Raw genomic sequence first — 24,805 nt, 5'->3', positions numbered from 1 at the left:
TTAACCCCTCGGTATCCTGAAGATACTGAGCGGCCTAATTCACATAGGACAAATACCTGGGCGAGATATACCTGCCCCCGACTACCAGACCGACATGACTCTTACATATCCTCCCCCCCTGCTCAGACCACTCAGGTCGAGCAAGAATACTCTCGAAACAGTGTGCTCGGGACAGGGCATCAGCGTTCCCCATCTGCACCCCGGGGCGGTGCTCCACCATGAAAGAGTAAGCCTGCAGGGCAAGGAACCACCGGGTTACCCGACTATTACGGTCCTTGTGGAGATGCATCCACTTGAGAGGGGCATGGTCCGTGACCAGCCTAAACTTCCTACCTGCCAGGTAATATTTGAGGGAGTCGAGAGCCCATTTGATGGCTAGGCACTCTTTTTCAATCACGGCATACCTCTGCTCATGTACATTCAGTTTCCAACTGAGGAAGAGGACCGGGTGTTCGACTCCGTCCCTTACCTGGGAAAGTACAGCTCCGACACCAGTATCAGAAGCATCAGTTTGCACCACAAACTCGCTGCTGAAATCAGGAGTCACTAGTACGGGCTGAGAGCACAAAGCCCGTTTCAGACTGTGGAAGGCCTCTTCAGCCGCTGAGGTCCATTTTACCATGACGGAATCCCTCCCTTTGGTAAGATCCGTCAAGGGGGTAGCCATGGCCGCAAAGTTGGGTATGAACCAGCAATAATAGCCGGCAATGCCCAGGAAAGCTTGAACTTGTTTCTTGTTCACTGGTTGCGGCCAGCCCTGAATTGCCTGTATTTTGTCGATCTGGGGTTTAACCACTCCTCTGCCAATCACATAGCCCAAGTATCGGGCTTCTTCAAGGCCGATGTGACATTTCTTGGGGTTCGCCGTTAAGCCTGCGTCTCTCAGGTCATCAATCACCGCCTGTACCTTCCGGAGGTGAGCTTCCCAGTCCACGCTGTAAATTATGATGTCGTCTAGGTAGGCAGAAGCGTACTGCCTGTGGGGCCTCAAGACTCGATCCATCAATCTCTGGAACGTTGCTGGGGCTCCGTGAAGTCCAAATGGCATGTAGATATACTGGAACAGCCCTTCCGGTGTAGCAAATGCCGTCTTCTCTCTGGCCACCTCGGCCAGAGGGATCTGCCAGTACCCCTTTGTTAGATCCAGGGTCGTAATGTATCGGGCTTTACCCAGCCGATCGATCAACTCATCGACCCGGGGCATAGGGTAGGCATCAAATTTAGAAACCGCATTCAGTTTCCTAAAGTCATTGCAAAACCGTATAGAGCCATCCGGCTTAGGTATCAACACGATTGGACTGGACCAGGCGCTGTGCGACTCTTCAATGACTCCTAAGTCCAACATTGCCTTCACCTCCCGGGAGACGGCTTCACGGCGTGCTTCCGGAATCCGGTACGGCTTCACATGAACTGTGACACCAGGCTCTGTGACAATCTCATGTTTCACTAGCCTAGTCTGGCCAGGTTTTTCCGAGAAAAACTGTTGGTTCTGTAACAAAAACTGCTTAACCTCAGATTTTTGTCGTTCAGAGAGAGTCTCGGCAATCTGCACCTCCGGTACGGTAGGTGAGCAAACCGGACGGGGCAGATCCGCTGTTAGGGCAGCGCGGTCTTTCCAGGGTTTTATCAGATTCACATGATAAATCTGTTCTGGTTTACTCTTACCAGGCTGGTGCACTTTATAGTTCACTTCTCCAACTCGTTCCATGACCTCAAAGGGGCCCTGCCATTTCGCCAGAAATTTACTATCCACCGTAGGGATTAGGATCAACACCCTATCCCCGGGTGCAAACGTACGGACCTTGGCGCCTCTATCATAACTTAGCCTCTGGGCTCCCTGGGCCTGTAACATATGTTCCCTAACAATGGGCATGACAGCAGCAATACGGTCCTGCATTTGCGTTACATGGTCTATCACCGTTTTAAAGGGAGTGACTTGACCTTCCCAGGTTTCTTTTGCGACGTCCAACAGTCCACGAGGACGACGGGCGTATAATAGCTCGAAAGGCGAGAACCCTGTGGAAGACTGGGGAACTTCCCTAATGGCAAACAGCAAATAGGGTAACAAGTAATCCCAGTTCTTCCCATTTTTGTCTATCGCCTTCCGGAGCATCTGTTTTAAGGTTTTATTGAACCGCTCAACCAACCCATCTGTTTGAGGGTGATAGACAGATGTACGCAAGGGATCTATTTGTAAGAGTCTGCAGAGCTCCCTCATTACCCTCAACATAAAGGGAGTCCCCTGGTCGGTGAGTATCTGTTTTGGAATTCCTACCCGACTTAACACTTGCACCAATTCTTTGGCGATCGTTTTGGTAGCAGTGTTACGCAAAGGGATGGCTTCCGGGTAGCGAGTGGCATAGTCCATGATGACAAGGATATGTTGGTGCCCACATGCGGACCGGGGAAGGGGCCCAACCAAATCCATCCCAATTCTCTCAAAAGGGACCCCAATGATAGGGAGGGGTACCAAAGGACTACAGTACCGAGGTTTAGGTGCCGAGATTTGGCACTCTGGACAGGACTCACAATAGTTACGCACATCATTGTGTATTCCAGGCCACACAAAGCAATGCAATATTCTTTCTGTGGTTTTTTGTACCCCCAGATGTCCCCCCATTATATGTCCGTGGGCCAGGTCCAGTACCTTCCGCCGATAAGGTTTGGGTACCACTAACTGCTGCACAGTGTCTTCCCCTTTTTTTTCTACCTGGTAGAGTAAATCATTTTCAAGAACCATGTACGGGTACGCTAGCCTAGTGTCAGGTTCTACGGGTACGCTATCTACCATTTTTACATTTTTCCTAGCCTGAGTCAGGGTAGGATCTTTCATTTGTTCGCTGTGGAAGTCATCCATCTGGACTCCCAAATCTGGTAGGCAGGGTGCGGGATGGCTGTCTGCCTCCGCCTCTCGCTGAGTTTCCTCAGTTTCCTCAGTTTCCCCCGCCATAACTGAGAAGGGGTACTGAAGGTTAGATTCACTAATCTCCCCAGCAGCATCTTCCTGTGGGGTCTCCTCCAGGAGCTCGGGACCTCCAGGTAGCATGGGAGAAGATTCACGGTCACAACTACCGTGAAGGAGCAACTGATTCTCCCACAACTGCCAGAAATGGGGAAAATCCCTGCCCAGGATTATATCATGTAACAATGCGGGGACGAGTCCCACTTTGTGTTGCACAGATCCATAGGGAGTGGAGATACATATGACCGCTGTAGGATATGAGCAGGTGTCACCATGCACACACGTTACAGAAAACTTGTCAGACGGACTAGTTGGACGTGCTATCAGACTGGCTTTCACTAGAGTCACCACACTTCCAGAGTCTAGTAACGCCACAACATTTTCCCCATCTACAGACAATTCACACAGATGTTTTACTGTATCATTTTGACCCGCATTCACACTTACTAGCCGTGTAACCAAAGACATGCGTTTCTTAGAGTCCGTAACGTCGCACTGCATGGGTTCAGTGGTAACAGGACAGTTCGCAGAAACATGGCCCTTCTCATGGCAACGGAAACACCTAACAAGCCCCCTATTGAAACCAGAGTCCGACACCCTTGATCTCGGGGTGCGAGCAGTCCCGTGTTCCTCCCCCACAGTCCCTGGAACAGTCTTACCGGTTCCACAAGGAGGAGGTACAGTTCGGGTAGTAGCGGTATCATCAGGAAGTCCTTCCGCCACGGAATAACGCTCCACCAAGTCCACCAGTTGATCCGCTGTCGCGGGATTTCCTTGGCTCACCCACTTTCTCAGCGCTGGTGGTAGTACTCAGGTACTTGTCCAGAATGACCCGCTGGATTATCTCCGGAGTTGTCAGTACCTCGGGTTGCAGCCATTTCTTTATCAAGTAGATCAGGTCGAACATCTGCGATCGCGGCGGTTTATCTTGCTGATAGGTCCACTGATGTACCCTCTGTGCACGGACAGCCGTCGTCACACCCAGCCGGGCCAGGACCTCAGTTTTCAGCCTCTCAAAGTCCTGAGCGACTTCCGGGTCCAAGTCATGGTAAGCTTTTTGGGCCTCACCGGAGAGAAACGGAGCAATTAGATCGGCCCATCGTTCCTTCGGCCACTTCTCTCTCAACGCTGTCCGCTCAAACGTTGTCAGGTACGCCTCGACGTCATCTTCTGCGGTCAGCTTTTGCCAGTATCGACTCACATGGATCCTCCTGGACTCTGCTTCCGGGTCAACCTCAGGCATGCTCACCAAGCATTGCGCCACCTGTTGGAGAAGCTGGCGGTCTGCAGCCGTCATGTCCAGTAACTCCTTCAGCTGTGCGGCCATCAAGCAATTAGCTTCCTGCTGTGCCGCAGTGGCCTGTACTAGGGCTTTCACCACGTCTTCCATACTGTCGCCTGTGCCATGCGTTGCCCGCATTCTCCACCACAATGTGACAAAACACTCCGGGATCGCCTTTGCTGGGGTCAAAGGTCACGTGGTTTGTGCATGGAACTCTGAGGCGACAGCAGGTTTCCAAGTTGACTGACCTCAGGTCAGGTTTATTAAAGTGAAAGCAAATACAGAAAACAAAACATAAAAATAAATCCTTGCCTGTCCGGCACAAACTAAACAAATACGTTGCTATCTAACAACTGGGGGGGCTTCTCCCTCCCAGCTAACATTACACAGATCATGAGCACAGCTCACACTCACGTTTGTCTCACACAGACAGGCATTCTGTGTGCCCCAGGCTGACACCTGAAACCTCCAGCTGGTCAGCCTTTATTCCTGCACTTATTAACCCCTCGGTATCCTGAAGATACTGAGCGGCCTAATTCACATAGGACAAATACCTGGGCGAGATATACCTGCCCCCGACTACCAGACCGACATGACTCTTACAGTGCCTAATTATCTTTAAAGGGAACCTGTCACCCCGTTTTTTCGGTATGAGATAAAAATACTGTTAAATAGGGCCTGAGCTGTGCATTACAATAGTGTATTTTGTGTACCCCGATTCCCCACCTATGCTGCCGAAATACGTTACCAAAGTAGTCGTTTTCGCCTGTCAATCAGGCTGGTCTGGTCAAAAGGGCGTGTTGTCTTCCCCCAGATTTTGCGTAGTTTTCCGTTGGTGGCGTAGTGGTGTGCGCATGTCCAAGGTCCCGAATCCTCTGCCAGGGGATTTAAAAGAGCGCGCTGTTCGTTATTTCATTGGTGATCGGTGGGCAGAAGCGGCGCTCTGCTGGCCGCGGCTTCAGGAAAATGGCCGCCGCGATATCCATCTGCGCACGCGCGGCATCCCGCGGCCATTTTCCTGAAGCCGTGGCCAGCAGAGCGCCGCTTCTGCGCACGCGCGGCCAAAGGAAGATAGCCGCGCCCACCGATCACCAATGAAATAACGAACAGCGCGCTCTTTTAAATCCCCTGGCAGAGGATTCGGGACCTTGGACATGCGCACACCACTACGCCACCAACGGAAAACTACGCAAAATCTGGGGGAAGACAACACGCCCTTTTGACCAGACCAGCCTGATTGACAGGCGAAAACGACTACTTTGGTAACGTATTTCGGCAGCATAGGTGGGGAATCGGGGTCCACAAACTACACTATTGTAATGCACAACTCAGGCCCTATTTAACAGTATTTTTACCTGATACCGAAAAAACGGGGTGACAGGTTCCCTTTAATGTCATTTCAGTGCCATTTTTTAAGTTTTGTTTTTTTTCTTCGACAACTTTCCTTTTGCTGATAGTTTAAACAGATTCATGACATTTATGTCACATCTTTTTCTCATCTCACTCCACTTTTCCCTTGGAGTAGGATTTCTAGAATTTGGAGCATTTTACAAGTTTTGAAAGGATTTGTGACTTTTGCTGCTAAAAAGTCACAAAATCTGATTTAAGAAAAATAAAAAATTGTTTTCGATTTTGTGCCATATTCATGAACCACGTGCGCAGTTTTGAAGCATTTGCCGGCAAAAACATTAGTCAATACCATAAGGCAAAAAGAGAAACGTGACTTCAATAAATTGCAAGTGATGAATCGGCCCTCAGTCATCACAGCTTTCTGAGTACGGGGGGCAGAGCCGTCAGGAAGAGGACTGAGTCTTGTCTCTTTAGTAAGAACCAATTTCAGGGCTGCTTTAATTAAACCTTTCATGGCTCATTCTGTGAGAGGAAGTAATTAAAAAATAAAAGATGGTACCTCAATTTACATTACATCCCAGATGCACAGTCCAGATTCCAGTCATCCAACATATTTAAAAAATAAAACATGCTCTTGAAAACAATTACGCAAAAGTGAATGAATGTAAGAAAAGAGAATGTTGCCATGGTGATGATGCTGACGCCATTAGGTGATTCATCCTTAACCTTAAACACTCTGGACACAGGAAGAGAGGGCACTGACTGCTCCCCAAACAGCGGAGGAGTGAATACTGACTACCGCCAGATCTCGACTAATGATGGTTATATTACGTCATTAGCCCGAGGGGCACCAGAATCCACAAACATACAGGTGTAACGTACTGATACGGCAGTCACTGTGTAAGAGCACAAATGTATTACATGAGATCACATCACATCACATCATGTTACATGAAGGGGGCTTCTTGTGCCTGTGGTATATGCACTTTATGGCACTTTAGGTTTGGAACAAGGAACATCAGATATAACCTAGAATAGAGAAGGGCATACTATTGGTGTAACGTGGGTTGACGCACAGGGGCCCAAGAGGTAAAGGGTCCACTGCTACCTCCAAATCAGGTGGAATTGTGCATTATAAATATGGCTTTTATCACATCATATGGTTAGCGTAGCGCAGAATATCAGGTAAACTTCTTCATGTTTTAGAGTCAGACTGTAGCCTCATATGCTTGTACACGATAATGATGGTACACAGGGCCGGTTCCAGGTTTTCGTGGGCCCCGAGCTAAAGAGTCTCATTAGGCCCCTTTAACACATACCACAATTCATGATGCACAGATACAGCAGAGAAATATAGATATAGTACAATGCCAAAGATTTCACTTACGTCTCTCATGACGTGAGTGATATCTATAGCTCAGAAACCGGACAGTAAAGTCCTTCATACAGTATTATGGGCACCACATAGTGCTCCATGCAGAATAATGAGCCCCATATATTGCTCCATACAGAATAATGGACCCCATATAATGCTCCATACAGAATAATGAGCCCCATATATTTCTACATATAGAATAATGGACCCCATATAATGCTTCATAAAGAATAATAGACCCCATATAATGCTCCATACATAATGGGCCCCATGTAATGCTCCATACATAATGAGGCCCATATATTCCTCCATACATAATGAGCAGAAAACAGAAAAGAATAATGCCAGCTCACCGTTGAAGTTTATTGAAGTCCAGCATGCATGGAACCACAAGCCAACCACTCATGTGTAGCAATTGCAAAAATAAAAAAGGTAAGCTTGATAAAAAACAATTCTGTTCGAAACGCGTCCCTTGCTCCTGTTCACCATATTTTTTTTTTACTTTTTATTTATGGAATAAAGATTACTCTGAAAATTTTACCAGAAGATGATACATAATGAGCCCCATATACTGCTCCATACATAATAAGCGCCATATAATGTTCAATACAGAATAACGGACCCCATATATTGCTCCATACATAATGAGCCCCATGTCATGCTCCATACACAATGGGCTCCATATATTGCTCTCTACATAATGGTCCACATATATTGCTCCATGCATAATGAGACCCATGTAATGCTTCATACAGTATATGATGGGCCCCATATAATACTCCATACATAAATGGGCCCCATATAATGCTCTACACATGAGCCCTATATATTGCTCCATACATAATGAGCCCCATATATTGCTCCATACATATTGGGCCCCATATAATGCCCCATACATTTTGGGCCCCATATAATGCTCCATACATTTTGGGCCCCATATAATGCTCCATACATTATGAGCCCCATACAATGCTTCATACAGTATATGATGGGCCCCATATATTGATCCATACATAATGAGCCCCATATAATGCCTCATAAAGTATATAACGGGCCCTATATAATGCTCCATACATAAATGAGCCCAATATAATGCTCCATACATAATGGGCCCCATATGATGCTTCATACAGTTTATGATCGACCCCATATAATGCTTCAGTATATGATGGACCCCATATATTGCTTCATATATAATGGTCTTCATACCATGCACCATACAGAATGGGCCCCCCATATATTGACTGAAACATAATTAAAAAAAAAAAATTAAATACTCATCTCTACTCACTGGGCACTGCTCTGCTTTGGACTCCTCAGTGTCTCCGTCTTCTGGCTCTCTGCACTGTAACTAAAGAATGGGGAGTGGTAAATATTGCATGCACTGGGGCTCTGACCAAGAGGCGGAGGGGACCACTCGCGGGAGCTGACACTGGGTCCCCATAGTGCGCCAATGTCCTCGACAGCAAGTGGGCCCTCCCACCTGCACAGGGTCCCGGCACTTGCCCAGGTGCTGACACCAGAACTGATGGTAGATTATAAACCTAAGCATGCTTAACTGTAGACCACTTTTAAGCTGCTCATACATGAGATAGTTGTTAGCTCTCTCCCAATGTCCCCATATGTATCAGAGCCTGCTTGAGCATTCATGTGTTTTCAACAGAGAAATAGGAGGTATAAAAAGGATTGGGCATTGTAAGTCCAACTACCCAATTCCTTTGTTCCCCAACATCATCAGTTAAGTGAGAGTCAAGCCAACGCCATATGCAGCGCCCCAGAGTCCTGGTCGTTGCAGTACTGTTGCTCCGCCACTAAGGGGGGCTATGGTACGTCTGATGGCACTGAAGGAGTTCACCTGACCAGGTATCACAGACACCAATACACTTCACAGTCTGGCCTCCAGGGGGAGCTAAGGGTGCTATGTATTAGGCCACTCCTCACAGTCTGGTAAAACTGGGGGTTAGATAGGAAGTTAGAAAAAAAGCTGACTGGGTTGGAACCAGGCAACATCCTGTGGCAGAGGGTGTTGCAGGGGAAGATTCAGGGGGGTCCCTGTCAGGGGTGGGATCCTGACAGAGGCCTAGCGAACAGAAAGAACGTTACGGGACCGCGCCTGCACTTCATTGCGGCGGTACCCCAAGAAAGGACAAGAAGTGAGGTTTATTGTGAAGAGTGAGAAACGAGATCAACGCAACAAGGAGAAAACACCAGTAGGAGTCGTGCGGTAAGACCGAGGCAACATCCTACTGAGGCGCGTAGCCGGTGGCCGGAAACGCCGAGGAAGTACTGGCTCCAAGCCTTACTTCAAACCAACGGCAGGACAGTCAGTTATAGGCGGGCTGTCTCACCTAAATCACCTAAGCAGACATAGGGGGCAACAGTGGGAGAGGGGCAACTCTAGGGTCCCGGAAGAACTCCAGGCCTACCCGTCATACTGGTGCGTCCTAGCCATATCATCTGGGGGACGGAGAAGAACATCAGAATCAGTTGTGAGGGAACATCAGAAACAGACACAACAGTTGTGAGGACTATCCCGTGGTGCTCAGCAGGGAAGGACTACAACACACAAGCGCTAGAAGGAAGGCACAGATTTCCACCTGCAAAGGGAACTCTGGAGGTGCCATCGGACCGGCCGGTCTCAGACAGCCCTGTTAACCGTACTCTCGACTGAGGATCCTGAAGCCTTCAGTAAAGAGGTAAAGAGACTGCAACCCTGTGTCCTCGTTATTCATCGCACCCTGCACCACACATCATCACTCTCAACTTTTACTGGACGCCCCTTAGCAGGGTCACGGACCGGGTCTAGCCACCGTGACAATCCCAGAAACGAGACAGAGAGGCCCAGTACCGGGTACCCCTCGGCCCTGCGACAGTGGGGGCGCTCCACATACACATCAGAGGAAAAAACAAAGCTGCACTCTGGAATGTTAAGACTAGTAAATCTAGAAAATTGGAACTGCATTAATGACATTGAAAATAGGTAAGTGCTACATTATGTACAGATGGAATTTTGGAAAATTGGAACTGCAATATTGCTATAGGAAAATTTACAGTAAAAAGAAGTTACTTAGCACATAAATTGGCCAATTACTTTACATGAGCCAAACAGCGACTGTCAAGGCATACCTTATAGTTGGGTCCCTTTTCTAATAAGACACCTGTCTTGGACTGAAAAGTCTACAATATATGGGGCAAGAAAGAACCAGCTAATTAAAACCACCTGAAGCTGATGGGAGTAGGAGTGCATATGTCACAGGAGTTTGCTACAAACAGAAAAACTGACCAGCACATCCAAACTGGAGTGAACTGGTGCTAGCTAACACAAGAGTTCTAAGAAAAAAACAAAGCTGCACTCTGGAATGTTAAGAATAATACATCTAGAAAATTGGAACTGCATTAGTGCCATAGGAAATAGGTAAGTGCTATGGCAGAAATGCAGTTCCAATTTTCTAGATTCACTTTGCTATTGCATCTTCAACAAAGTTCCCTGCCATATATACAACCCCTGGCAAAAATTATGAAATAATCGGCCTTGGAAGATGTTCATTCAGTTGTTTAATTTTGTAGAAAAAAGGCCGATCACAGACATGGCACAAAACTAAAGTAATTTCAAATGGTAACTGAAACACTAAAAGAAATCAAGAACAAAAATGGGGTAGTCAGTAATGGTTACTTTTTTTAACCAAGCATAGAGAAAAAATTATGGAATCACTCAATTCTGAGGAAAAAATTATGGAATCATGAAAAACAAACCAACAAAAAAACACTCCAAAACATCACTAGTATTTTGTTGCATCACCTCTGGCTTTTATAACAGCTTGCAGTCTCTGAGGCATGGACTTAATGAGTGTCAAACAGTATTCTTCATCAATCTGGCTCCAACCTTCTCTGATTGCTGTTGCCAGATCAGCTTTGCAGGTTGGAGCCTTGTCATGGACCATTTTCTTGAACTTCCACCAAAGATTTTCAATTGGATTGAGAGCCGGACTATTTGCAGGCCATGACATTGACCTTATGTGTCTTTTTTCAAGGAATGTTTGCACAGTTTTTGCTCTATGGCAGAATGCATTATCATCTTGAAAAATTATTTCATCATCCCCAAACATCATTTCAATTTATGGGATACGAAGTGTCCAAAATATCAACATAAACTTGTGCATTTATTGAAGATGTAATGACAGCCATCTCCCCAGTGCCTTTACCTGACATGCAGCCCCATATCATCAATGACTGTGGAAATTTGCATGTTCTCTTCAGGCAGTCATCTTTATAAATCTCATTGGAACGGCATCAAACAAAAGTTCCAGCATCATCACCTTGCCCAATGCAGATTCGCGATTCATCACTGAATATGACTTTCATCCAGTCATCCACAGTCCACGATTGCTTTTCCTTAGCCCATTGTAACCTTGTTTTTTTCTGTTTAGGTGTTAATGATGGCTTTCGTTTAGCTTTTTTGTATGTAAATCCCATTTCCTTCAGGCGGTTTCTTACAGTTCAGTCACAGATGTTGACTCCAGTTTCCACCCATTCGTTCCTCATTTGTTTTATTGTGTATTCCCTGTTTGGGAGACATATTGCTTTAAGTTTCCGGTCTTGATGCTTTGATGTCTTCCTTGGTCTACCAGTATGTTTGCCTTTAACAACCTTCCCATGTTGTTTGTATTTGGTCCAGATTTTAGACACAGCTGAATGTGAACAACCAAAATGTTTTGCAACATTGCTTGATGATTTACCCTCTTTTAAGAGTTTGATAATCCTCTCCTTTGTTTCAATTGACATCTCTCGTGTTGGAGCCATGATTCATGTCAGTCCACTTGGTGCAACAGCTCTCCAAGGTGTGGTCACTCCTTTTTAGATGCAGACTAACGAGCAGATCTAATTTGATGCAGGCGTTATTTTTGGGTATGAAAATTTACAGGGTGATTCCATAATTTTTTCCTCAGAATTGAGTGATTCCATAATTTTTCCCCTATGCTTGGTTAAAAAAGTAACCATTACTGACTACCACATTTTTTGTTCTTGATTTCTTTTAGTGTTTTTTAAAGCCAGAAAGTTGCCATTTGAAATGACTTTAGTTTTGCGCCATGTCTGTGATCTGCTTTATTTCTACAAAACTAAACAACTGAATGAACATCCTCCAAGGCCGGTGATTCCATAATTTTTGCCAGGAGTTGTATGATGCTACATTGCAAAAAACCTTGTGAAGTCCTGCAGCAGACACTTTTTTTCAACTGTATTTTAATTATTTTACATTTTGCAAAGCAAGTTATACATAAATGTAAAATGTAGGAAACATGTCCTCGTCTTCAAAACAGAGAACGTTTTCAACACATTCTGTATGTTATAATATGTAGTTTCAATAAACACTATATGCCAAATAGAATAATTATTCTCACAGGTACATCGTCCTTATATTTAGCAAATAATGAGTATATTAAGGGTACTATATAAGATCAAAATAATCCACAATATTATTCAGAAAAGCTGTTAGGTGTTCAAGATAACACATATCTATTATCCTAAAAAGTAAATAAATTAGGGAAGGGGATGATGTACTGTAGGGTGTATCCTATGGAGGAAGCTAGAAGTATTGTACCAAAACATCAGGATTTTATATTGGGTGTCTTTAAATGTAGTACATATAGAAGAGTTGCCAGCCTTTGACCCTCTATAATTCAGGAGATATGAGTACTACACACGTGCCCCATAAGAGTGACCGGGGACAGGACAGACACTTGCATTCTGACTGTGCCATTAAACACCAATCGAGCCACGCTGGGCTCGTACAAGACTGTGACCCGTATTACCGTCAGCCACTTTGGGACCGCTTGACCTAAACTGTGAGGAGAGTTGTGCACGAGTCTCGTCGAGCTTAGGCAGTAGTCGTGGTCCTTACCTTCGCAGAAAGATACAGTGTACGGACTAGGGGCAGTGGAAGCTACTGGAGACCGTCCACTGTCACCAGAAGACAGGGGTATTGTTGTCTGCTTGACCCCATTAATGAGGACACTGCGTCGGCCGTTGCCAGCACCATAGCGTTCGCAGCTTGAGCTAATATTTGAACCGTTGTATTGTACTGTGCCATTAATAGTCTTTTACTCTTTACCTCCCTGCGTGGAGTATCTCCCCTGTAAATAAACCTGTTAACCCTTGCTCTGCCTCCCGTTCGTCACTACATCCCTGCTTGATACCTTACAAAATTATGCCTCATTTCAAAACCCATTCTGGACGCTTCCCTTTCTCTGTCTTGTTCAGTGGTGATTAGTGTTGAGCATTCCGATACCGCAAGTATCGGGTATCGGCCGATACTTGCGGTATCGGAATTCCGATACCGGGATTCCGATACTTGCTGCGTATCGGATACCGGAATCGGAAGTTCCAAGATTCAAAATGCAGAAATTCAGCCAATGAGAATGATTCCAAGTGTGGGCACATCCTGTTTAGCATGGAGGGCATGAAACTACTGGCAAGGCTGTGATTGGCTGCTGAAATGATGTCATGATGCAGTTTAAAAGTCGCTGGCGCCATTTTGCGATCACTCTGCTGTGAATTCAGTTAGTGACAGGACGCTGTTTGCTGACTGAGGGCCAGTTTAGAGATAGCGATTTGCTTCTTTGTGCTTTCCAAAGGCTAATTTAGCAACCGCTGTGTTCACCTACTATTCACCTTGCTTTTGCCTTGTAGCGCTGTTTTCACAGCGATCTGCAAGGTCTGTGTGTGTGTGTGTGTGTGTGTGTGTGTGTGTGTGTGAGTGCAGCCCACTCTCTAGTCTGAGTGCAGCCACATAGGCCATCCATAGCTGGTTGTATTCAGTTCAGGGAGGGTGGTTCATTGCCTCATACTGTTCTTTTTTTTTTTTTTTTTTTCCAAGTAGTGTAGTCTGCTGCTAATTTATTCAAAAAAATCCTATTAGTGTCTTTCCACCCGTCTCCAGCTAATTTGTGGAAAAACACTACATAGGATAACGTAGAGGAGGGTTTTTGGGCCTTGCAGCGCCGTTTACGGCTGTCTGCACGGTCTCCGTGTGACTGCAGCTCGCCCTGTAGTCTGTGAGCAGCCGTAGCCTGGTTGTCTCCAGCTCAGGGTTGTTCACTGCGTCATACCGCCAAATCAATTTTCATTTTGTTTTAAGTAGTGCAGGCTGCTGCACATTTTTTCAAAAAATTCCTATTAGTGTCTTTCCACCCGTCTCCAGCTAATTTGTGGAAAAACACTACATAGGATAACGTAGAGGAGGGTTTTTGGGCCTTGCAGCGCCGTTTACGGCTGTCTGCACGGTCTCCGTGTGACTGCAGCTCGCCCTGTAGTCTGTGAGCAGCCGTAGCCTGGTTGTCTCCAGCTCAGGGTTGTTCACTGCGTCATACCGCCAAATCAATTTTCATTTTGTTTTAAGTAGTGCAGGCTGCTGCACATTTTTTCAAAAAATTCCTATTAGTGTCTTTCCACCCGTCTCCAGCTAACTTGTGGAAAAACACTACATAGGATAACGTAGAGGAGGGTTTTTGGGCCTTGCAGCGCCGTTTACGGCTGTCTGCACGGTCTCCGTGTGACTGCAGCTCTATCCGTTGTCAGTTCAGCCCCCAAAAAATAAATAAATAATAAAGTTCACCAAACACACCAGTTACACCACTTTACATTTGTGTAGGCCACATTAGCTCATATTAAAGTCTAGTCCACACTTTAGAAAATTAGTGTTTCTTATACCTGTTAGGAGGAGTTGCTCAGGAATAAGCACACAAAGCCGTTAGTACTTTTCTGCTTATCTTTATCAGTCAACCAAGATGAAGAAGGCAGTGAGTAAGGCACGTGGGCGTGGGCGCGGAGCAGGGAGGGGACGTGGGGATTCTGTGCCTGCTGCGGGCACCGGTGACTCATCAGCACCCACATTCACCAGGCAACAGTCGTTCATGCGCAGCTTTGTGTCAGAGCGCCGTACACCGCTGCTGCGTGAAGAACAAATTGAAGCCGTTGTCGGATGGATGGCAGCTAATGCATCAACTTCAATTAGTGCCACATCCTCTCAGACACAGAGCACTGGAGAGCAGCCATCTGTCTCTTCACCACCTGCCAAATTGCCCAGGCAGACAGAGAGCCCAGGACAGGAGCCGTCTCTACTTCTGTTCTCTGAATCTCTTGGCTTGGAAACAGGGGGCCAGCCAAGCAGCATTGGAGAAATGGAAGAAGAGGCAGGGTGCAGTGATGCCCAACAGCTTTTTCTGTCTTCCTCTGAAGAGGCGGGTGGGCCAGTGGCTCCGGTCACCACATCGCAGGCCGCATCAGCTGATGATGACACTCAGGTGCCACTTACTGGTGCGTGCTCTGCTGCTGAGACTACCCAGGAGGAGCAGTTGGGGGCAGAGGGTAGTGTAGATGATGAGGTCCTTGACCCATCTTGGCGTGAGGGACAGGAAGGTGGTGGGAGCAGCTCTGAGGAAGAGATTCCCCGTACGGCCCAAAGAGGGAGAGGGAGGGGGAAGACTGCGGATCCTGCAGCCTCCGCTTTGGCACCCGTTAGGAGCATGTCTCTTCCAAAAGCCAAAAAGGGCGCTCCCAAGACTTGCAGTGCCTGGTCCTTTTTTGACAGTTGCAGATGACATTTGCTATGTCAGATGCAAGGTGTGTCATCAAAAAGTCAAAAGAGGGAAAAATGTCAGCAACCTCAATACCTCCAACATGTGGAAACATGTGCGCAACAGGCACCCGGCGGAGTTAGAAAAACACACTGAAGAGCTAGGCCAACCAACAGCGGCAGCTACCACCTCTTCAGCTCGTGTTGCCTCTTCCTCTAGCTCACACGCAGCTGGTTCGGCTTCCTCCCAGGATCGCCGTGGAAGAACCTCTGGCCCTGTTGTCCAGAGACCCGCTGTAATTCCACCCGCAGCACCACTTTCCCAGTCATCCACACACTCCCAGCCCACTCTACAGCCATCGGTAGTACAGGCATGGGAGAAAAGGCGGCCTTTCTCGTCAAACCACCCACGAGCACAGGCTCTGACTGCAGGCATTGCCAAACTTCTTTCACTGGAAATGCTGTCATTCAGGCTGGTGGAGACTGACAGCTTCCGTGACTTGATGTCATTGGCAGTCCCACAGTACAATGTGCCCAGCCGCTTTTACTTCAGCAGGCAAGCCGTCCCTGCCCTGCACAAGCATGTGGAGGGACACATAAAACACGCGCTACTGAACGCCGTCAGTAGCAAGGTCCACCTCACCACCGATGCGTGGACCAGTCAACATGGACAGGGGCGATACCTGTCCCTCACTGCCCATTGGGTTAATGTCGTTGAGCCGGGTACAGACCGTGCGAGTGGCGCAGGACGTGTCCTGCCCACTCCAAGGATTGCAGGAATCCATTCTGTACGCATTGACTCCTCCTCTTACACCAGTTCCTCAGAATCATCGCTGCAGGAGCCGTCACAGTCCACCTCCACATGGACCCGTGATGAACGTGTACCTGTTACGACCGACATGAGCACAGCCGTGGCCAAACGTCAACAGGCCGTGTTGAAATTAATTTTTTTGGGGAATCGTAGCCACACAGCGCAGGAGCTCTGGAATGCCATCAAGCAGGAGAGCGATGTGTGGTTTGTGCCAGCGAATCTCCAGCCAGGCATGGTAGTGTGTGATAATGGCCGAAATCTGGTGGCAGCTCTGGGCCTCGGCAACCTCACTCACATCCCATGTCTGGCACATGTGCTCAATTTGGTCGTGCAGAGCTTTTTGAGGGACTATCCGGATCTTGATGCACTGCTGCACAAGGTCCGCCTAGAGTGTGCTCACTTGCGGCGTTCCAGCACGGCAAAAGCGCGCATTGCGGCTCTGCAGCGCCGACACCGCCTGCCGGAACATCGCATCATATGTGACCTACCTACCAGGTGGAATTCCACGTTACATATGTTGGAGCGGTTGTGTGAGCAGCAGCAAGCTGTAATGGAGTACCAGCTGCTTCAGGCGCAAAGAAGTCGCAGTCAGCGCCGTACAGACTTCACAACCACAGAGTGGGCCACTATGAATGACGTCTGCCAGGTTTTGCGTCCCTTTGATTATTCCACGCGGATGGCGAGTGCAGATGATGCACTAGTCAGCATGACTGTCCCCCTTATCTGCCTGCTTGAAAAATCACTGCAAGCGCTAAGGGATGATGTTGTGGAAGAGGTGGAGGATGAGGATTCACCATTTCCATCATCTTCTGGACAGTCAGCGCCACGTGGTTCCTCACAAATGCGTAGGCAGGGGACAGTTTGTGAGGAGGATGAGGAGGAGTCAATGGAGGAGGAAGACATCCGTCCAGAGGAGGGAGTTACCGAATTGTCCAGTACTCAGTGTGTACAGCGAGGGTGGGGTGATGACGAGCGGGCAGAGACCACGCCTCCAGCAGGGGACAGCGTTTCTTGGGCAGTTGGCAGTCTGCAGCACATGGTGGATTACATGCTGCAGTGCCTGAGAAACGACCGCCGCATCACCCACATTCTCAACATGTCTGATTATTGGGTGTTCACCCTCCTCGATCCTCGCTACCGGGACAACGTAGAAAGCCTCATCACACCGTTGAACCGGGAGCGAAAAATGCGGGAGTACCAAGACACACTGGTCAATTCCATCATCTTCTCCATTCCAACTGAGAGAAGTGCTGCTAGTGCATTCCAAAGCAGCTCAGTGCGTCCAGGCAGTGGTGGAGGCTCTGCACAAAGAGGGAGCAGAAGCAGTGCCTCTGCCCAAGGCAAGACCAGTATGGCCCAACTGTGGCACAGTTTTCTGTGCCCCCCACAAAAGTCTACACCATCACAGACGGCTCCAGTCAGCAGGAGGCAACGGTTCCGTCAGATGGTGACAGACTACATGTCTTGCCCTCTTGCTGTACTCCCAGACGGCTCTTCCCCTTTCAAGTTTTGGGTCTCAAAGCTGGATACATGGCCAGAGCTAAGCCAGTATGCATTGGAGGTGCTGTCTTGCCCTGCGGCCAGTGTATTATCGGAACGTGTCTTTAGTGCTGCAGGTGGTGTACTAACTGACCGTCGCATGCGACTATCCTCCGATAACGTTGACCGGCTTACTTTCCTGAAAATGAACAAGGCCTGGATCTCGCAGGAATTTGCCACTCCTCCTCCTGATTAAATAATTAGGTCACTGTATACGTTATCCAGGTCTCCTGTTGTGTTCATCTTTCTACCACCTGAACTTAAATTCCTGGGCTCCAACACCGCCAGTTGAGGCTCAGAAGTGCCGTCTGCACAGTCAAAACATATGACCCAGTGTTATTGGGTTTCAGTAACGTCAGCTGATCCCCAGCTGTGTAGCCGGCAATGTGTCATGCGACCGCCACGCTGACACAACAACTGAAATGTAAGGGAATCTGTCCCCCCCCCAAGGCGTTTGTTACTAAAAGAGCCACCTTGTGCAGCAGTAATGCTGCACAAGGAAAAGGTAGCTATTTTGGTTTAGCTCCTTGCACACGCAGAACTTAACACTTATAAAATGTGTCCACTGATACCGTAAAACCGTCCCGGAGGTGGGACTTTCCTTCGTAATATGACGCAGCACAGCCGTCATTCCTACCCCCCCGGCGCTGCGCCCCGGCTCCTCAGTGTTGTTTGATTCCGTCCTGGAGCCTGCGCTGTTATGTTATCCCGTGGCCAGGCACACTTAGCGCTGCCCGTCTTCTGGCATCATTTGGTGTCAGGATGGCTGCGCCTGTGCGGCCGCGCTGGCCGAGAGCCCGCCTCGCAGTGTCTTCTGATTTAATCCCACTGGGGGCCTGGGATCCATGGACATGCGCATTGCATATCTGAACCTCCACCTCTCACTCATCTCCCTATGGCTTCTTCAGACTGTTCGGTGTCAGCTGGTCCCTAATAGCATGCCACGGTCGTGACACCGCACAGTCTTAAGAAGCCGTAGGGAGGGGAGTGAGAGGCGAGGATATGCACTGCGCATGGCCATGGATCCCAGGCCCCCAGTGGGATAAAATCAGAAGACACTGCGAGGCGGGCTCTCGTCCAGCGCGGCCGCACAGGCGCAGCCAGCCTGACACCAAATGATGTCAGAAGATGGGCAGCGCCAAGTGTGCCTGGCCAAGGGATAACTTAACAGCGCAGGCTCCGGGACGGAATCAAACAACGCTGAGGAGCCGGGGCGCGGCGCCGGGGGGTAGGAATGACGGCTGTGCTGCGTCATATTACGAAGGAAAGTCCCACCTCCGGGACGGTTTCACGGTTTCAGGGGACACATTTTATAAGTGTTTAGTTCTGTGTTTGCAAGGAGCGTGATGAAAAGAGCCACCTTTTCCTTTTGCATCTTTTGTGCTGCACAAGCTGGCTCTTTCAGCTACAAACGCCTTGGGGGGGGTTAAAGGTTCCCTTTCGACTTTCTCAGGCTTTGGCCTACATTGTGTTCCTCTGCTTTTCCACCTGTCCCTGGGCTCCAACACCGCCAGTTGCCGTCCAGAAGTGCTGTCCGCACAGTCCCAACAGTCGCTCCTCTGTTATTGGGGTTCAGTAACGTCAGCTGTTCCCCAGCTGTGTGTGTGGCAATCCCTCCTACCTCCTCCACCTCCCCCTCCTGTCCCTGGGCTCCAACACCGCCAGTTGCCGTCCAGAAGTGCTGTACGCACAGTCAACAGTCCCTCCTCTGTTATTGGGGTTCAGTAACGTCAGCTGTTCCCCAGCTGTGTGTGTGGCAATCCCTCCTACCTCCTCCACCTCCCCCTCCTGTCCCTGGGCTCCAACACCGCCAGTTGCCATCCAGAAGTGCTGTACGCACAGTCAACAGTCCCTCCTCTGTTATTGGGGTTCAGTAACGTCAGCTGTTCCCCTGCTGTGTGTGTGGCAATCCCTCCTACCTCCTCCTCCTCCACCTGTCCCTGGGCTCCAACACCGCCAGTTGCCGTCCAGAAGTGCTGTACGCACAGTCAACAGTCCCTCCTCTGTTATTGGGGTTCAGTAACGTCAGCTGTTCCCCTGCTGTGTGTGTGGCAATCCCTCCTACCTCCTCCTACCTCCTCCTCCTCCACCTGTCCCTGGGCTCCAACACCGCCAGTTGCTGTCCAGAAGTGCTGTACGCACAGTCAACAGTCCCTCCTCTGTTATTGGGGTTCAGTAACGTCAGCTGTTCCCCAGCTGTGTGTGTGGCAATCCCTCCTACCTCCTCCTACCTCCTCCTCCTCCACCTGTCCCTGGGCTCCAACACCGCCAGTTGCTGTCCAGAAGTGCTGTACGCACAGTCAACAGTCCCTCCTCTGTTATTGGGGTTCAGTAACGTCAGCTGTTCCCCTGCTGTGTGTGTGGCAATCCCTCATACCTCCTCCTCCTCCACCTGTCCCTGGGCTCCAACACCGCCAGTTGCCGTCCAGAAGTGCTTTACGCACAGTCAACAGTCCCTCCTCTGTTATTGGGGTTCAGTAACGTCAGCTGTTCCCCTGCTGTGTGTGTGGCAATCCCTCCTACCTCCTCCTCCTCCACCTGTCCCTGGGCTCCAACACCGCCAGTTGCCGTCCAGAAGTGCTGTACGCACAGTCAACAGTCCCTCCTCTGTTATTGGGGTTCAGTAACGTCAGCTGTTCCCCTGCTGTGTGTGTGGCAATCCCTCCTACCTCCTCCTACCTCCTCCTCCTCCACCTGTCCCTGGGCTCCAACACCGCCAGTTGCCATCCAGAAGTGCTGTACGCACAGTCAACAGTCCCTCCTCTGTTATTGGGGTTCAGTAACGTCAGCTGTTCCCCTGCTGTGTGTGTGGCAATCCCTCCTACCTCCTCCTCCTCCACCTGTCCCTGGGCTCCAACACCGCCAGTTGCCATCCAGAAGTGCTGTACGCACAGTCAACAGTCCCTCCTCTGTTATTGGGGTTCAGTAACGTCAGCTGTTCCCCTGCTGTGTGTGTGGCAATCCCTCCTACCTCCTCCTCCTCCACCTGTCCCTGGGCTCCAACACCGCCAGTTGCCGTCCAGAAGTGCTGTACGCACAGTCAACAGTCCCTCCTCTGTTATTGGGGTTCAGTAACGTCAGCTGTTCCCCTGCTGTGTGTGTGGCAATCCCTCCTACCTCCTCCTCCTCCACCTGTCCCTGGGCTCCAACACCGCCAGTTGCCATCCAGAAGTGCTGTACGCACAGTCAACAGTCCCTCCTCTGTTATTGGGGTTCAGTAACGTCAGCTGTTCCCCAGCTGTGTGTGTGGCAATCCCTCCTACCTCCTCCTACCTCCTCCTCCTCCACCTGTCCCTGGGCTCCAACACCGCCAGTTGCTGTCCAGAAGTGCTGTACGCACAGTCAACAGTCCCTCCTCTGTTATTGGGGTTCAGTAACGTCAGCTGTTCCCCAGCTGTGTGTGTGGCAATCCCTCCTACCTCCTCCTACCTCCTCCTCCTCCACCTGTCCCTGGGCTCCAACACCGCCAGTTGCTGTCCAGAAGTGCTTTACGCACAGTCAACAGTCCCTCCTCTGTTATTGGGGTTCAGTAACGTCAGCTGTTCCCCTGCTGTGTGTGTGGCAATCCCTCCTACCTCCTCCTCCTCCACCTGTCCCTGGGCTCCAACACCGCCAGTTGCCGTCCAGAAGTGCTGTACGCACAGTCAACAGTCCCTCCTCTGTTATTGGGGTTCAGTAACGTCAGCTGTTCCCCTGCTGTGTGTGTGGCAATCCCTCCTACCTCCTCCTACCTCCTCCTCCTCCACCTGTCCCTGGGCTCCAACACCGCCAGTTGCCGTCCAGAAGTGCTGTCCGCACAGAGCCAAACACCTCGCCAATGTGTTAGTGGGGTTCAGCACCGCCAGCTGTTCCCCTGCTGTGCAGCCGGCAACGTGTACTGCGACCGCCACGCAGGCACAACAAGTTAAATTTAAGGGAACCTGTCCCCCCCCCCCCCCAGGCGTTTGTTACTGAAGGAGCCACCTTGTGCAGCAGTAATGATGCAAAGGGAAAAAGTGCCTCTTTTCGTGGTGCTCCTTGCACATGCTGATCCTAACACTTATGAAAAGTGTCCCCTCCTACCGTGATAGCGTCCGGTTGGTGGAACTTTCCTTTGTGATGTGACGCAGCACAGCCGTCATTCTTACCCCCTTGGCGCCGTGCGCCGCCTCCTCAGCGTTGTTTGAATCAGTCCCGGAGCCTGCGCTGTTAGGTTAGCCCTTGGCCATGCACACATTTTGCGCTGCCCGTCTTCTGACATCATTTGGTGTCAGGCTGGCTGCGCCTGTGCGGCCGCGCTGGCCGAGAGCCCGCCTCGTACTGTCTTCTGATTTAATCCCACTGGGGGCCAGAGATCCATGGACATGCGCAGTGCATATCTGAACCTCCACCTCTCACTCATCTCCCTACGGCTTATTCAAACTGTGCGGTGTCAGCTGGTCCGTAATAGCATGCCACGGCCGTGACACCGCACAGTCAGAAGAAGCCGTAGGGAGATGAGTGAGAGGTGGAGGTTCAGATATGCACTGCGCATGTCCATGGATCTCAGGCCCCCAGTGGGATTAAATCAGAAGACAGTACGAGGCGGGCTCTCGGCCAGCGCGGCCGCACAGGCGCAGCCAGCCTGACACCAAATGATGTCAGAAGACGGGCAGCGCAAAATGTGTGCATGGCCAAGGGCTAACCTAACAGCGCAGGCTCCGGGACTGATTCAAACAACGCTGAGGAGGCGGCGCACGGCGCCAAGGGGGTAAGAATGACGGCTGTGCTGCGTCACATCACAAAGGAAAGTTCCACCTACCGGACGGTATCACGGTAGAGGGGACACTTTTTATAAGTGTTAGGTTCAGCATGTGCAAGGACCATAATTAAAAGAGCTAAGTTTACCTTTTCCAGCATTAGTGCTGTACACGATGGCTCTTTCAGCTACAAACGCCTGGGGGGGGGGGGTTAAAGTTTCCCTTTCAACTTGCTCCAGTGCAGGCTTCGGCCTACACTCTGCTCCCTCTCCTCCTCCTGCTGACCCTGGGCTCTAACACCGCCAGTTGGGGCCCAGATGTGCTAGCTGCACAGAGCCAAACACCAGCCAATGTGTCAGTGGGGTTCAGCACCGCCAGCTGTTCCCCTGCTGTGCAGCCGGCAACGTGTCCTGCAACAGCCACGCAGGCACAACAGACCCAAAGCTGCCGCCAGTGCAGGCTTCGGCCTACACTCTGCTCCATCTCCTCCTCCTGCTGACCCCGGGCTCTAACACCGCCAGTTGGGGCCCGGTACTGCTAGCTGCACAGAGAAAAACACCAGCCAATGTGTCAGTGGGGTTCAGCACCGCCAGCTGTTCCCCTGCTGTGCAGCCGGCATCGTGTCCTGCAAAAGCCACGCAGACACAAGAACTGAAATTGAAGGGAACCTGTCCCCCCTCCCCCAGGCGTTTGTACGTTTTTAAGGCCACCTTGTACAGCGGTAATGCTGCATGTGTGCAAGGTGGCTCATAAACGTATTCTCCTCGCACATGTGGAACTGAAAACACGTCTGAAATGTGTCCTCTGTGTGACCATTTAACCGTCCCGGGGGTGTGACTTTCCTTTGTAATGACACGCTGCAACCCCCTTGGTAGCGCTGCCCATCTTCTGGCATCATTGTTTGGCTGCCTGCGCCTCTGCGGCCGCCCTGACCCACACAACGCCCCTCGGTGTCTTATTTCTTGGGACTGCGAGGGTGTGATTGATGGGCATGAGCAGTGCATCAGTTCGCCTGTCCCTCATCTCCTTCCGCCTTCTTCAGACTGTGCGGCTTCATGGCCGTGGCATGCGATAAGGGATCAGCTGACGCCGCACAGTCTGCAGCGGGTGTAAGGACCCGAGTGCGAGAGGCGAACATATGTGCTGCGCCAGGCCATGAATCCCAGCCCCGCAGTGTTTTAACAATGTTAAGACACCGCGGGGCTGGGATTCATGGTCATCGCGAACCGCAGCGGCCGACATTAAATGAGGTCAGAAGATGGGCAGCGCTAACAGCGCTAGGCCAGGGGATAACACGACAGCGCAGACTCCTGTACAGCAAATAACAACGCTCAGGAGGCTGCACCCAGCACCAAGGTGGGATTCTTGACATCTGTGCTGCGTCTCACTACAAAGGGAACTCGCGCCTCCAACACAGTTTGACTGTATAAAGGGCTAAATGTTATACGTGTTTCATTCAGCGTGTGCAAGGAGCAAAATTAAAAGAGCAACCTTTGACTTGTGCAGCACTACTGCTGCATAAGCTGTGGCTCTTCTACTTTGTAACCCCTGAGGGGGGGTTAAAGGTTACCTTTGAAATTGGTTCAAGTAGGCTTCGGCCTACACTCTGCTCCCCCTGCAGAGCCCGGGCTCCAACACCGCCAGTTGGGGCCCGGTACTGCTAGCTGCACAGAGCCAAACACCAGCCAATGTGTCAGTGGGGTTCAGCACCGCCAGCTGTTCCCCTGCTGTGCAGCCGGCATCGTGTCCTGCAAAAGCCACGCAGACACAAGAACTGAAATTGAAGGGAACCTGTCCCCCCTCCCCCAGGCGTTTGTACGTTTTTAAGGCCACCTTGTACAGCGGTAATGCTGCATGTGTGCAAGGTGGCTCATAAACGTATTCTCCTCGCACATGTGGAACTGAAAACACGTCTGAAATGTGTCCTCTGTGTGACCATTTAACCGTCCCGGGGGTGTGACTTTCCTTTGTAATGACACGCTGCAACCCCCTTGGTAGCGCTGCCCGTCTTCTGGCATCATTGTTTGGCTGCCTGCGCCTCTGCGGCCGCCCTGACCCACACAACGCCCCTCGGTGTCTTATTTCTTGGGACTGCGAGGGTGTGATTGATGGGCATGAGCAGTGCATCAGTTCGCCTGTCCCTCATCTCCTTCCGCCTTCTTCGGACTGTGCGGCTTCATGGCCGTGGCATGCGAT

This window comes from Ranitomeya variabilis, chromosome 5 (genome assembly GCF_051348905.1).
Source record: "Ranitomeya variabilis isolate aRanVar5 chromosome 5, aRanVar5.hap1, whole genome shotgun sequence".
Taxonomy (NCBI): domain Eukaryota; kingdom Metazoa; phylum Chordata; class Amphibia; order Anura; family Dendrobatidae; genus Ranitomeya; species Ranitomeya variabilis.
This window is presented reverse-complemented; position numbering follows the sequence as displayed.